At 40.0% G+C, this 14,080-nt stretch overlaps 1 protein-coding gene across 8 annotated transcripts in view; it reads left to right on the top strand.

Moving 5' to 3' along the window:
* Positions 1 to 14,080, top strand: part of LOC100646960 — a 228,989-nt gene that overhangs the window by 100,767 nt on the left and 114,142 nt on the right. The window lies entirely within an intron of this gene.

Below are 14,080 nucleotides of genomic sequence, written 5' to 3'. Positions count from 1 at the left end.
TCCTAAGAGGCTCGAGTTAGACAGAGTGATTTATGCTGGATCGAGGGCGCCTCACTAAATCAATTGCGCTTTCGATCGATCCCCTCCAGACGGTGCATGGCGCATCCCCCGGTATGCAAATCGTCACGGGGATAAATCGGCACCTTGGGCGACGTGGCGCGGTTAAATCGAAAGATATTTATAGCCCCTAAAAATAATAACGCGCGACCTAACTTTTCGCACTTGGGGGCCTCGATTCGCTCACTGTTACGTGCATTAACGAGAAAGAAGAGTAGTCGGGGGCGTATACGAAGCCGCGTTTTGCGTTCGTACGACAGACCTTGTGACTTTCATTGAGGGGTATTGAACTATTCGAACGATATTAGCCGGCACGTATCGCTCGCGGTGCAATTTATATCGCGAGCAGATTCGATGTTTCGCTGGCGTCGACCGGTAACAAGTACAATTTATTTTACTATTCTCAGCAACCGACCCGTATGTATACTGGCAACGATTAGTAATTTTATCTGGGTTTCGGTGTCGTGATTTCTCTCGCCTTCTTTTTTTTCTACCTTTCTCGAGCTTTGCGCGAATAATTTCCGCATAAAAAATGTGCCGGCCGGCACATTGTACGAGCCGGGTCTCGTTGCTGCAAATTGGACGAAATGGCGCGGTGCGGCGAGGCGCCGGTGGGATGAAATTGGAGGTACGCGCACACGTAGTTTGGATTTATGGCGCGAGCTGCAATTATTTTCGTCGGTGATTTTGAAATAATTAGCGATTCGATGAATAAGTAAACTGGTTATTTCGTCGCACTCGCGGTATATACTTTATAAATATGAGGGTATCGTCACAGCGTTGATAAAATATCGTGAAATATGTACAGCAGAGATACAGAGTCGTGCGCGAGAGAGGCCACGGCTAATGAAAAATACTTAAATAATAATTCCGATGCATGTAGATTTAACGTTAGTTCACTTATAGAATCGTCGAATGGAAAATCTTGCCATTCGTTTTTTCACACTTTTACGATTGCTTGATACTCTTCTACGAGTGACTTACCTTTTTCTATTTCTTATTACGCGTTACGTTCATCTTCGATATTCAACTCGTATCTCTTTTATTAACTATATTCGAACGAATTAATTCGCGCAATATCTTTCCTCTCAATTCTGTTCGATTAATTTCAGTTGGATTCTTAAAGACAGTTTGTTACCAACGACGAGATCGATACCGTACGTATTATAACGTATCGTTGTATGACAATCTCTGAAGCAATTGGTAATAATAATTGTAACAATAATAATAAAAATTCCGTAGCGGAACTTAATTTAGCAGAAATACGATGGTAGACACGTAACTCGGACTACGAAGATTTTTCCCATCCGGTAGAAGCATCGACGATAACCATTAACAAGATCGGTTCTTTCCTCTTGGAAGAATCCTATACGGCATAAAAGTATCGGTCGTAAACGATCCACCGAAACGAACGAAACGAAATAAGCGCGTAAAACTGTTAACGAACAACGACGGAATAACGAATTCGTTAGAAAAGTACGATATCGCGCGGAGCGGTTGCATTGCAGCGCGTTACCGCGATTGCACCGGTGCACGCAATAACGCATGTACGGAGCTTTACGATTTCCATCAAAGGCTCGTTAATGAACTTTTGTCGCGGCTATAGGCCATTATCGCTGTTGGCCGGGTTCGCGTGGTCGCGATCGTGATATGCTAATGCCTCGCGGCTCCTCAAGAACTCGCTCGATCCGCACGAACGCTTCGAGTAGTAACGCGCGCGTCTTGTCGACACGATTGCGGTTATTTCCAAAGGCAGCATTTCGGTCAGGTTCAAGCGGTTCCCGTAGCCATAGCTTGTACTTCTCCTTTACTTTCTCACGTGTCTCTTGTACTTCCTCGTTGCGGTCGTGGACCACAGGTATTTCGAGATATTTGAACAGGGATTTATGTGCGTCGACGATTCTGATTGCCGGCTACGCGCTCCTTCGCTGCCATTTCCAACGAATTTTAATCTTAAATGGATCTCAAGCTGCGTGCTGTCGCTGCGTGTTTCGAACAGCGCCGAATAAGTATCTAATAAACTCGTGGAAATATTTTGTCAATACCGAAGCACGGAAGAAATCGAAGAAACATTTGGGTTTTGTTTCGGTTTCAAAGTAAAGGCAAGTTTCCATCGTCATCTTCTACAAACGAGTCGTGGGAATAACAGCGTCGCACGAATAACGTGTCACGCAGCTCGTTTAGATTCTTTGAACAAGCATCCCGATCGTGTAGGCCATAGAATTGGAAGTAATTAGTGTCTTTGAATTATCATCTCAAACCGTTACACGCGTTGATACTACAAAACGTTCTTCCTTCTTCGATCGTGATCCACGATCTCCTAGATTCTAGATAGAAACATCGACTGGAAATAACTTTACACGTTGGATACTGCTACATAAAGGGTTAAAAGACGGCCAACTTGCCGAACAAAAGAACTTTCTCGATCGCCAGACATCTAACGAATCAATCGTGTGCGTGTTCACGTGTTAACAAGCTGTTCCCGGTATCGTTTCACGGGAAAAATCAAGAACACTGTTTGTCCATGGGGCACTGGAACGAAAACACGTAATTTATACCATGACCATGCGAGAAACCGATGTAAGATAATTGAAGCACGAAAACACGGAACACGTGTCGGTGAATAGCGTCGTAGTCGTAGAGTCTAGAGCGCACGGAGTCCCTGCGGCAACGTAGCTCTTCATCCTTCGCTTGACACCCACACGCGATAGAGCGTGCTGCGTGTTGAGCGACTGATTGCTCCGCCGCTTTTAATTGAAATATCCCGGACGTAGGTAACTGAAATGCAATTAATGCCAAGGGAATGCCGGTGAAGCGCATTTTCGTCTCCGTAATGTCGAAAAGATCAGTCGAGTTTAGCACGGATACGCTACGACATAAGGCGGTGTTTGTTGGATCGGTCGGACGTCTGATTCGCGAGTTGGACTAAGCAATTTGCCTCGTAACTCGTCAAATCAAGTTGTAAAAGGTTGTTGGGCGTTCTACGATTGAAAACAGTCTACTTAACTGGCCTAGTTAATGGCACGATATACAACGAAGTACGTGTATCGCGTAGTTGACATTTCGATGGTCATAATTTTCTAGAAGAATGTAACTTGTACTCGTCAAAAGGAGGGAAATTTGTTCGGCATTTCTGTCGTTTCTATTGTTTCGATATTCTCAGTTCTAATTACCATAATTTAGTAACGCGTATAGATTACTTTGTTTCTTTATCTTACTAGCCGTTATATTCGATATTAAGATTATTCGTATCGTTTCTTCATCTTTGATTTGTTTCCTCGCTGGACGATAAAGTGCACGATGTTTTCTCATGTTTTCGTTATTAGATATATGTAAAGGCTGATAGTGTTTCATAACGTGTAACAAATTTGATTAAAGTTCCATGTTTGGAAATGTCCAGTTTAGTTGACGTCAAGTCAAACTGGCATAAAATATTATGACATCTGCAGATATTTTATCGATTTATTGTGTAGGCGTCTTAATATCTAATATAATATCTAATATCGTGGTCGTATTTTCTACTCGATTCGAATTAACAAGCAGAGAAACGATCGTGCCGTGATTCTTTCTACGTTCCTGACAAGTATAAAATGTATTTAATGGACGCGAGTTAAACCGACGACCACTTTTGTTAGGTCGTTGAAAGATTTTTGGAAAAGTTACGACTCAGGAGCTAACGACGACTTTTTACGTCGAGCACGAGGCTGCTCGGACAGTTGTTCCCAGAGTGTGAGTTATGTCCCATTTTTAGTCGCAGGTGGCTGGAAGTTCTTATTGGTCGTTTCGTGTATGTTTGCAGGGTTAAGTTGCGTTTTATCTTTCGAAGGAGTTTTAATAGTTTCTAGTCATCACTTTGTTAATTAAGTAGAATTTAGTGGGAAGCTGCCTCGAAGAGAGTTTTACGTTGCACGTTCTTTCATCTTTGGATTGGTTTCTTCAACTTGCTTCGTTCTTCAAAGAGTTTTACTATATTGTTATTAGGAGTATAAGAAGAGAGCGCTTGAAACGGAAATATTTTAATAGACGTCTAGGGATAATGGAAGATAGCATCAAAATAGTGCGGTTAAAATAATATTAATGCCACGATTCAACGTTTATATTGGCAGTACCAAAGCATAAGAGTAAGATACCGAAGGAAGGAATATTTTACATTTTATAAAATGTTGTGCAATAAGACTGTACCTGTTAGTAAGATGATAAAATTAAAACGATATTATAATAGTATCGTTGAGCATTCGTATTGGTCCGTACGTACACGAAAGTAGGTAATTTCTGAAAGAAAATATTCTTAAGCATTTGCAAGGAGAAGAAAAATGTGTAGTCTGCTATTTTACTTTATATAGCATAATTGGAAAATACGTTACCAGGCGTTATTCTTGCGTTCAAAGTTCGCGTCTAAATTTGAATCGTTGTTAGATTCATTCGAGTTTCTTCGAAATTATCTGTTATATCGATATGTTAATACTCTTGTCGACTTTATTTTTGATTCGTATCGTCGAGTATTCACCTATCTCGATCTATCGCGATTTCGATCCGGGCTAGGGGGATCCTACCGTTCGATCGATAAATGTTTGCACATCTGTTTGTCGCTTGTTCCTCGAAACTCGCTTAAAGAAATCGACGACGATATAATCTCGCTTAAACAACGTTTCGACGTTTCTACAAAAATGATTTTATTGAACATAGCCGATATAACGGACGATATACGACATTAATCGCTAGAATCTACGTGACTTTAATGCGCGCTGTCGAAGATCGAGTTAAAATAAAGAAGGAACGCTATAAACAGTGGCTTTTCTTTTCTTCGCTTATTACATTTTATTAGAATTCGAAGAAAGAAGGTATAACTTGGAATTATTCTGAACGATAGCCTGATAAATATCCCCGCCTCGTCGGTTAATCTTCGCTCGATAAAACGAACAAGTTCTTTCTCTACAAATACTTGAATGGCATAAAATGGCCTGATCCAAGAAGGAACGAACGATGAAACGAAAATAGAAGCAGATGGAATCTATACTTCGACGGAAGACGCTTCGTGCAAAAGGTGACGCGAAATGGAGCCACCGAAACGAGTTCGTGACTTCCTGCGGCGATCGGCGAATCCGATAACGATCGAACGCATCATTCTCGTGGCCGTCATTGAGTTCGAGGTGTTTCTACCTCGAAACGTCGTATTATCGTGCTCATAAATCGCACGGATATTCTTTGGATCGAGTCGTTATCGTACCAACAGGATAATCTTGTTACGCGTTGTCAGGAGTTGGCCTCTTGCAAAAATAATTATCTGTTCTGGTATCGCGCGGTTCGCGCGAGCTTTCTTGTCCGACTATACACGAAACGAAAGTGTGTTCACGATGCATCGATGCGTTACGCCTGTGAAAGATGATAAATGGAACGGCGCTGTGCGGCGTCTAAAGCGACAGACCGCAGCACTCGCAACCTTTGTCGCGAATAACGCTTTCGAAACTATGAACCTCGAATCAATGGTGTCGTAGATCGATAACGCAGGAAACGGATTGCCATTTGCCGCCCAAACGTGCCGAACGATTCTAAGCTTCACGAAATTGTTATTAATGAACTTTTCTCTTCGGAGAGTTTAGCGAACGCATGATGCAGGGTTTATCGATGATCTTTGTCATTTTTTATTGGCGAGTCGTTGCCATTTCCATCGGGATGAATCTTTCTATTCGTGTAGAGCGTAGAAACACACGAGCAGACCGTGATATTGAAGGAAAGACGTTTTCTCTACAAATTCGCGATATGTCTAGTTGGAGAAACCAACGACTGAACATCCTAAAAGGGAGCATAATTTTTAGCTTCCACGTTTTCCACACGTGAATTCGTTCGAATAATTATAGCGATTGTTATCGTTTTGTTCGTTTTACGTGAAATTAATGAAATATAATTAAATCCAAACAGATTCCTTTCTCGCATTCCTCGGCGGGGTACTACATTTATAGCACGTAACAAATTTATGCGACGTAACACCTTGAATAGATACGATCGATCTGGAATCTTTAGCGCCGCGTGTTAGTCACGCACGCATGCGTCGATGATGCATTCCTCGCGACAACCGTTAAGTAATCGTAACACGCGTATAGCGCACGGTTTAAAATAGATGCGGCGCTCCGTTTGACGAACTCTGTAAAATTTCGCAAAATTTCCCTGCAAATAATCCGCTTCACATTCGAATGCAATCGAAATTCTAATGGTTGGCGAATCGAGGTATCGCGGCTCGTTGAGCGTAATTCGATCCAGTTACAAGCATAGATATTCGCGTGAAGTTTATTAGAGATGTATCGATGGCTAATATTAGAATAATCGGCATATTTCCCTCAAAGTCCATCTTCTAATCGGTTTACGGCGATCGTTTATTTGGAACTTTGTACGCGCTGACTCGAGCCCCTTGTCGTTGAGATGCTCTTACGATTTCCCGTATAAAGCTCGCTTTCACGATAGATTGGCAAATTCCGTGTTGTATGAGCTGCGCTCTGTTTCTTTGCGATAGTCGATTATAAACGACATCAAAACTATCGGACTCGAGGTATCGGCTGACGTATCGCAAATTGTACGCTTCGTATAATTCCATATGAAATCGATGTTATTTTAACATTCTCCAATTTCTAAACGCTTCGAATTTTCTCGCATCGATCTGGACAATTTTCCTCGCTGAACCGTTATTTATTCGCTTTGCCCGATCTCTTTCTTATCTTCGCTTCTTTTTGAAATCTACGTATATATCTATAAACGATATGTCTATGTATCTATCTGTAAACGAATTATATGTTTTTCCAAGATTGAAAGCTTAGCTGATTGCGATACTAATAGGTTCTTTTTTTAAACGTAGGTACATACTTCTTTAAGTCATATGGTACTATTGGAGCAATATCAAAAAACGATACGATAACACCGTTGAAAATAATACTAATGTTTTCCGGGTGTTATCTATCTAATGTTTACGTAACTTCTTGTTACAAGTATAGCGAACAAGCCTGAGAACGAAGCTGAAAGAGTTAGCGTCATTCATAAAAATAATCTAGAGACTAACTATCCGTAAAATGAATCGATCGTAGATATATTGTTTTACATTTGACTGAACACGATTAAACATATTAATTCGTCATACGAAATGTAAAACATCTTCGTTAAGTTCCATTTTTTACTTCTTTTAAAATTTATCACATAGCATTATCAAATCATAGAGAGATGCCAAGAAATATCGAAATTTCGTTACAAGCAATAAATTAAATTAATTGTTACAGACTTTAATACACTTACGCTCTGTTAGCTTTGGCGATATCGATAGTGCTCAAATTATCACTTGCTTTTATTTTCACTGACAAACCATGGAAGAAAGAAAAAAGTTCAACTTTCATTTATATAAATTCATAGATATTTCTACCGTCGACAGACAGATTTCTGTCCGCAGATGTTTATATCGCGCGATTATAGAATATCGTAACAAGTAAAACGTTACTTCATTTTGGATACCTTTTGGATATTTTGTATACCTATCGCATATTATCGTTTCTTTTTTCGAGGTGCATTTAATTTCGAAAAGCTACGTTTCGAACGAAGATTGGAACGGCTGCTCGATCGTACGAAAAAATCCGCAGCGCGGATTTAATATCAGCGAACGACGATAGAATTTCAATTTCTAGATCCGTGCCAAAATTGTCCAACTCCTTCGATCTAACGTTTCAAATCCCTGTGTCTTTTGATAGCTCTGTTCTCCGCTTCGAACTTTCATCAGATTCCTCTCGTACCTCTTCACGCTTCGTTTCATCCTTTTCGTCTCTCGATACTTTCGCTGCCCCACCCCCTCCACTAATCCACTTTTCTTCAAATCATTCCCTGCCCCAGCTCACGGTATCACCCATTTTTTGCCGCTATTCAACGTTCAATCAATTTCGATGAACGCGCCTCCGATAGAAACGGGCACAATAGGAAAGGAAAATAGAGTATGGACGCGAGAGACGAGAATCGTCGGAATCGTCGTCAATTTCGTAATCGACAGCGCGTCACGTTAAATGGATCTTCATTAATGACATAACAGAGGAGGGTGCGCATTTGTGGATGCGTTGGATCGCGGTCCTAACGAACCAACGTTTCGATATCGCGTTACATTAGCTCGTATCGTATTACAATGTATTATAATACCCATCCGGTTCGGAGACCCTTAATGGACTTGATTGATTTTCGTCGTGTGCCCGAATCGCCGTGCGCCGCTTCGGACAGACACATTAGTTTCAAACGGTCAGCATACACTTTGGTTTCCTCTCTGCGTCCAGTGCCGAGAGTCGTGCTCCCCTTCTTGTTCTTCTGTTCGTATTCTGTCGCGCCCTCACAGCACGGTGGCAACTTGACGTGGCTTATCCACGCCACGAACACGACTTTCGCTCGCGTGTAGGATTCCTGGCTGTCACAGCATGCCGTTCCAGAGACATGCTACGTTGAATCACGATCGAATCCGTGAATTTTTATTGCGCCTTGTATAATAAGTACGCTGCTTTGGGCCCAGACGTCTCGCTGTCCCTCGTTAGAATTGGCAACTTTTTATTCGCACGATAGAAGACTTCTCGTTGCATGAGAATATGTGGTTTTTCTGCAAATCTTTGAAAGCAGATTTCAAGGAAGGAGATTTTACAGTTTGTTCGATGACTCGATAGTACGTGATAATTTTACAAAAATTCTACAGAGTTGGTTAAAGAAGGCGCTCATCTGGTAAAGATGCGAGATTTTGGTTTTTACCTAAGTGTTACAAACGTAGTCACATCCGCCTTTATATATTATAATTGATCGTTGAAATCGCTCGAAAGAATGATCGTTTTGCGCGTTAAAATAATAACGTCCAATTTCGCTAAACGCAAACTGCCCCGTTTCGTACTCTTCTCGCTTAATCCGATGTTCCGGTAATCGCAAACGTTGCAACGCGAGATTACAGTCGCGAATCGCTGTGTACGTAGTAACAGCGAGCTTGTTTCCGCTCGAAGACGCATTTCTAACCAGGGAAACCGCATCGCGCATTTCTCTGTCCGATTTGCATAAATGTCTGTCATTACGCGGCAGCTTAACGCGACAATTACCTACAGTTCGCACCTTTATTCCAAACTGCATATGTCTTCATCATCGCCGCTGGGACATTTGAAGCGCCACGCTGGAAATATCGACAGCGAAAAGGACTCTATTTCCTTCGCCTTTGTTCTCGGTACAAGTGCGATTCATTGGTTGCAACGTTACGAAATTTCGGCACATCGTAGAACAAATTGCCGATCGCAAGCGTAAAAGTTGGCAAGTCAATTTTCAGAAGTAAGTTCCCTCTTTTCTGGCGGATCTTTTAATGCGAAATACTGTTCCAAAGACGAAAAGAATATCAAATTGTAAATAAGAATATAAATTGGGTAATGAATTCAATTTTGTGTCGCTGTTAGGCTCGTGCGAACAAGCGCTTTGAATAGTAAAAAATGACGATTATATTTTCCGATATCACGGTAACTGTAAATTGTTGCTTGTGTATTCCGTATTTTTGTTTGAACGAAGCTTTAAAAATGTCCTGTAATAATTGTAAAGACGACTATGCGTATAGAATACACGGAGGAGATTTGTCTGTTAAGATTCAGGACAGACTGTAGAAAATATACTTTGAATAAAACTCTTTCGTTTAATTTTGGCCTCTGATCTTATATCTGGCAGTGATAAACAGTCAATCGATATCGATGGGAACAATAATTAATACGAATTGCTACAAATAAACGGGCCTTGATCGAAATTAATCGACTCGAAGATTTTACTCGAAAAGCGTATAAAAAAGTATCTGCATCTGTTTAATATCGAGAATGTGGAATAATTTAAGTATGTATCTCTAACGATATTTTAAGTCTCTATCGATTTTGTGAAATCATATCAATCATATCGATATCAGCCATGCGTAACAGATAAATATGTAGCTAGAGCGATACAAGTATGTTCCTTGTTTCAGTTTGTATACTTTATATTTGGCTGGATTAGCGGCTACGAGAACGAATTTTAATGGCAACACAGCGTTCCGTAACGGGCAAAGAAAATCTGGTTTCAACGTTTTGCGACTGTGCGAGATGTCGCCGCGTAGGTTGTAACAATCCGTTCGTTACACGGTGGACCGAGCTTATGCGGCTTTGCGAATAAGTCGTATGCACGGTGAAATCTTTGCTGATGGTGTTGCGATAGTTTCTTTAGCCGGGCGTTCTCGCGTTGTTCTTTTCCTTTTATTTTTTTAGGCCAGGAATTTGTTAATGATTTTGGAAACAATTATCAACGGTGATCGTTTTGCCTTTGTTGATTTGTCTTTAAGAGTTACACGCGTAGGTGGCAGGTCGAGAATAACCGGGCGACAGTTTTTGACCAAGATAAAAGCTGCCCTGGAAACTCAGAGTATAGTTAGAAGCGTACCACTTATCTTTGAATTATGATGTTGTTATCGGACGTGCTCTTTAGAATTTGAAAGACTCGTCAGAAACACAAGAAGTTATCGTAACTTGTATACGTAATATAGATTATTGAAACCGTCCAAAAGATCAAAGAAAATCGTTTCGTGTAATAGTTTCGAAGCCGTATCTCTTTCGGCATTTTAAACCTTTATCTTTTGAAAAATTGTACATGAAATACGATCATGCGCGTTCCCAATGACAATAAAATGTACATTCGCAACGGTGATACATGTTGGGAGTTGCTTTCCCCGTACTCGACATGATTTACTACGTTAACGAATAATATGTGCAAAATAGTCATCTATAACGCCTGATGTATGAAGTATGAGATATTACTTGTAAACGACTGAATGAAATTACGCGTAACAGACCACAAATATAGCTGTCAGAAAATAAGATCAAACAGGATATACGGCACTTGTCGTACCACTTATGGTTGAATGACTATTGGTCGGTAGTGTACAGGTATACATTCATTAAGTATTCTTAAAGCGAGAATCAAGTTTTACCCACAGGGAAACGATTACTTAGGTCTAGTCTGCTAGACTTGCGAGTAGTTCGATGTATCGTGTAAATTCGTGAATATAATTAGCGAAATTATTCAACGATTTTCAGTTTGTTCGCGTATTAACGGAACGCCGATTCCCTGTGAATTCTTCCTCGATTTCAGAATGTATAGGTTACAGCGTCTGTCTGTAAATGGTATGTAAAGTAGAGTTATTTCGATCGAGCCAAGTAATTTGTTTCGTAATTTGTCAGATTTGGATATGAACAACTTTTGAGCTATCTATATTCGGAAACGAACTGCTTAACTCGTTGTTAGTAGCACGATAAACAGCGAGATATATCGCGTACTTGCATACGTTGACAGCTCGACCGTCATAATTTTCCACGACGACATAAGTTGTACCAATCGAAAGGAAAGAAGTTTTTCAATGTTAATTGTACGTTACTTTGATCGTCCGCTGCCGCAAATAAAAACCTGCTGCGTATAATGTTATTCGAGTCACTTTCTCGTTTTGGATACTCGCGTTTCTTCTTGTTAAACCCAAAGCACACGATATTTTCTCATTTTTTCGTCCGTGCATTAAAGATTAATGGTGCATATCTCACGATATAAATACAACGAGTTCGCTTATTCTACGCAATGTGGGGAATTGAATTTCAGGCCGTTAAATGTTAGTTGAAGTAGAATTAGCTGATTCGAATAACCCTAGCTTATTACGTACGTACGTACGTATATCGAAAGAAGCGTGTAGAAAATGACCACGACAAGGGCAATAGAAGCTACAAGAAAGCTATGCTGCTATTCGTTTTAATAATTTCCAGTAGCAAGGCAAACAACGTCCGAGCGAACTTTCTTGCGGTTGAAGGAAGAAGATGTTTTCTCGTTGATAGCATACTAATTATAGGAGCGAGCAGTAGACGCGAAAATCTACGTTATTCTGAATTGCGTAAACCGTAATTACAATACTCCGCCTCTTTCCGGACGATCGTTGCTTTGTCTTTGTCTGCGCGAAAGACAAAATTGTTGAATTAACTAGCATGAACCTAAGGAATGCAATCCGTGTACACGTTTTCTCTTCCATAAAACCGGATACAAAAGGAACGCGCGTCGAAAGATAACGCTCGAACGATCTAGCTTCCTCGTTTTTCCTGTTTCTTCTTGCAACTATGTACGTAGATAACTGTCAATGTTTGATTGTTTGCAAAACTCTCTGGTATTTATCTCACTTGGTATTTCGTTTCGCGCGTCTCTTCTATCTTTCGTTCCTTTTTCTTTTCCTGCGTAATCGTACACCCTCGTTGATCTTGAGATCATTTCAAAGAATGAGACGCGCTTCAAACATCATTAAGGAGTTATTAAAACTTTTAAAGATCGTTTTCTCCTATGAAACGTTGAACGACGACGTACTTCTCCATTAGGCGGAAGAATAAAAATACGGAAAATAAACGAAGAATAAATTTCTTTCTAAATCAATTCTTCGTCCTGAAAGGTACTCTAAAAGGCTCCGATGGAAATTATTTGCGGAATAAAATTGTTCGTATACCTTAATAAAACAATAGCACGACTTATAGCTTCGCTAGCATAACCGTGAAATATCTGCACGAGTCGAAATTGATTTGATCGTTTTTCTATCCTTTTTGTTCTTATCTGGATCTGTATTCCTTTATGCCATAAAACCCATCGAGCAACTCATCGAGAAAATTTATACCAAACTTTCCCAACGAGGTTTAAATCTAATAATTTATTATTTTCTCGCAACAGTTCTCAAAACAAATATTCTATCTCGTTATTTTGCATAAATGTAAACTTTTTATCCATTAATCATTTTTCTAATAATCCGGTTTTATTGCCACGTTTCGTACGGAACAGTAGACACACATATCTACTTATGAACGTTGATACGTATTTTCTAACCACGTATTTTGTTGTAGATCTCTTATTTCACGCGCGTCGTCTGTGCTTTATATCGTGATATAGAATATTAAATGAAATAAAATTTGTTAAATTTGTTCGTTAAATGTAACTATATAAATATCCTAATACTTATGGCTGATAGGGTACACTGTACACCGTATAGCTTCGAAAGGAAGATTTTGCGTGGGATATCTAAGCCGAACCTATCTGCGCGAAATAAATCAAAAGACACCTCCTGCACGGTCGAGTCACGTAAGCCAGTTGTTCGATGTTCTGTTCCTCCCCTGCTTCTTCCTCAGCCGTTCTTAACGTAGGTATTAGTCATTTCTTTTTTTCCGTGTTTTCTCGCTCCTTTTGCAACGTGAATTCTTCCTTTTACACTACGGCTTACCGCAACGGTATGACGTCTTCAATTCATACGAAAGACAGGTATGCATGCGTAATATTTATAATTAAGTTACATTTAAATTCCTTAATTAATCCTTTGCGCTTTAATTACGTTCGGATTTCTCTTATCGTCAGATCTAATTTAACTTCTCGTTCGTGCAGCTGTGCAACATTAAGCACGACGCGACGACGCGACGCGGCGTCCGCGCGGAACAAAACCTAATACGTAATTGGCGAATTAAGAACATTCTAACTAAGGAAAAGTATGAATGAAATACGTGTAATTTAATGTAATATAAAGTTTATTATTAGGTAGCTCGGTGGGTTTGCAAGATCGTTGAAATTTTTAGTTGCAAACGTGTCTTTCTTTTACCGTTTACGAAGAATCGTATCTTGATCGAAAGATTTCGATCAAATTTTACGAAAGCTATAATTATTGCAGTTTTCGAAAGATTATTGGAGAAATTGCGACGAAGAGGAAGACACAAGTTCGGATTTTACGGAACTTTACGAGAATGAACATTATCGTTTGTACGAGGAAGATTCGGCTTTAAACTTTCGAAAGGAAGTTTTAACAAATACATAAAGGGAACCTGTAGTGGAAAATTATTCAGCGAAGCGTAATTTTTGTTCGATCGAATCGCGGTTAACGCAAACGTGTTTCCATCTGTCTGTTTATATGTGCCATTTATATCTTTGCGTGTAATTCGATATATTTTTCTTCGAATATACTTTAGAATTAAAAGAC

This window comes from Bombus terrestris, chromosome 12 (genome assembly GCF_910591885.1).
Source record: "Bombus terrestris chromosome 12, iyBomTerr1.2, whole genome shotgun sequence".
NCBI lineage: Eukaryota > Metazoa > Arthropoda > Insecta > Hymenoptera > Apidae > Bombus > Bombus terrestris.
This window is presented reverse-complemented; position numbering and strand designations above follow the sequence as displayed.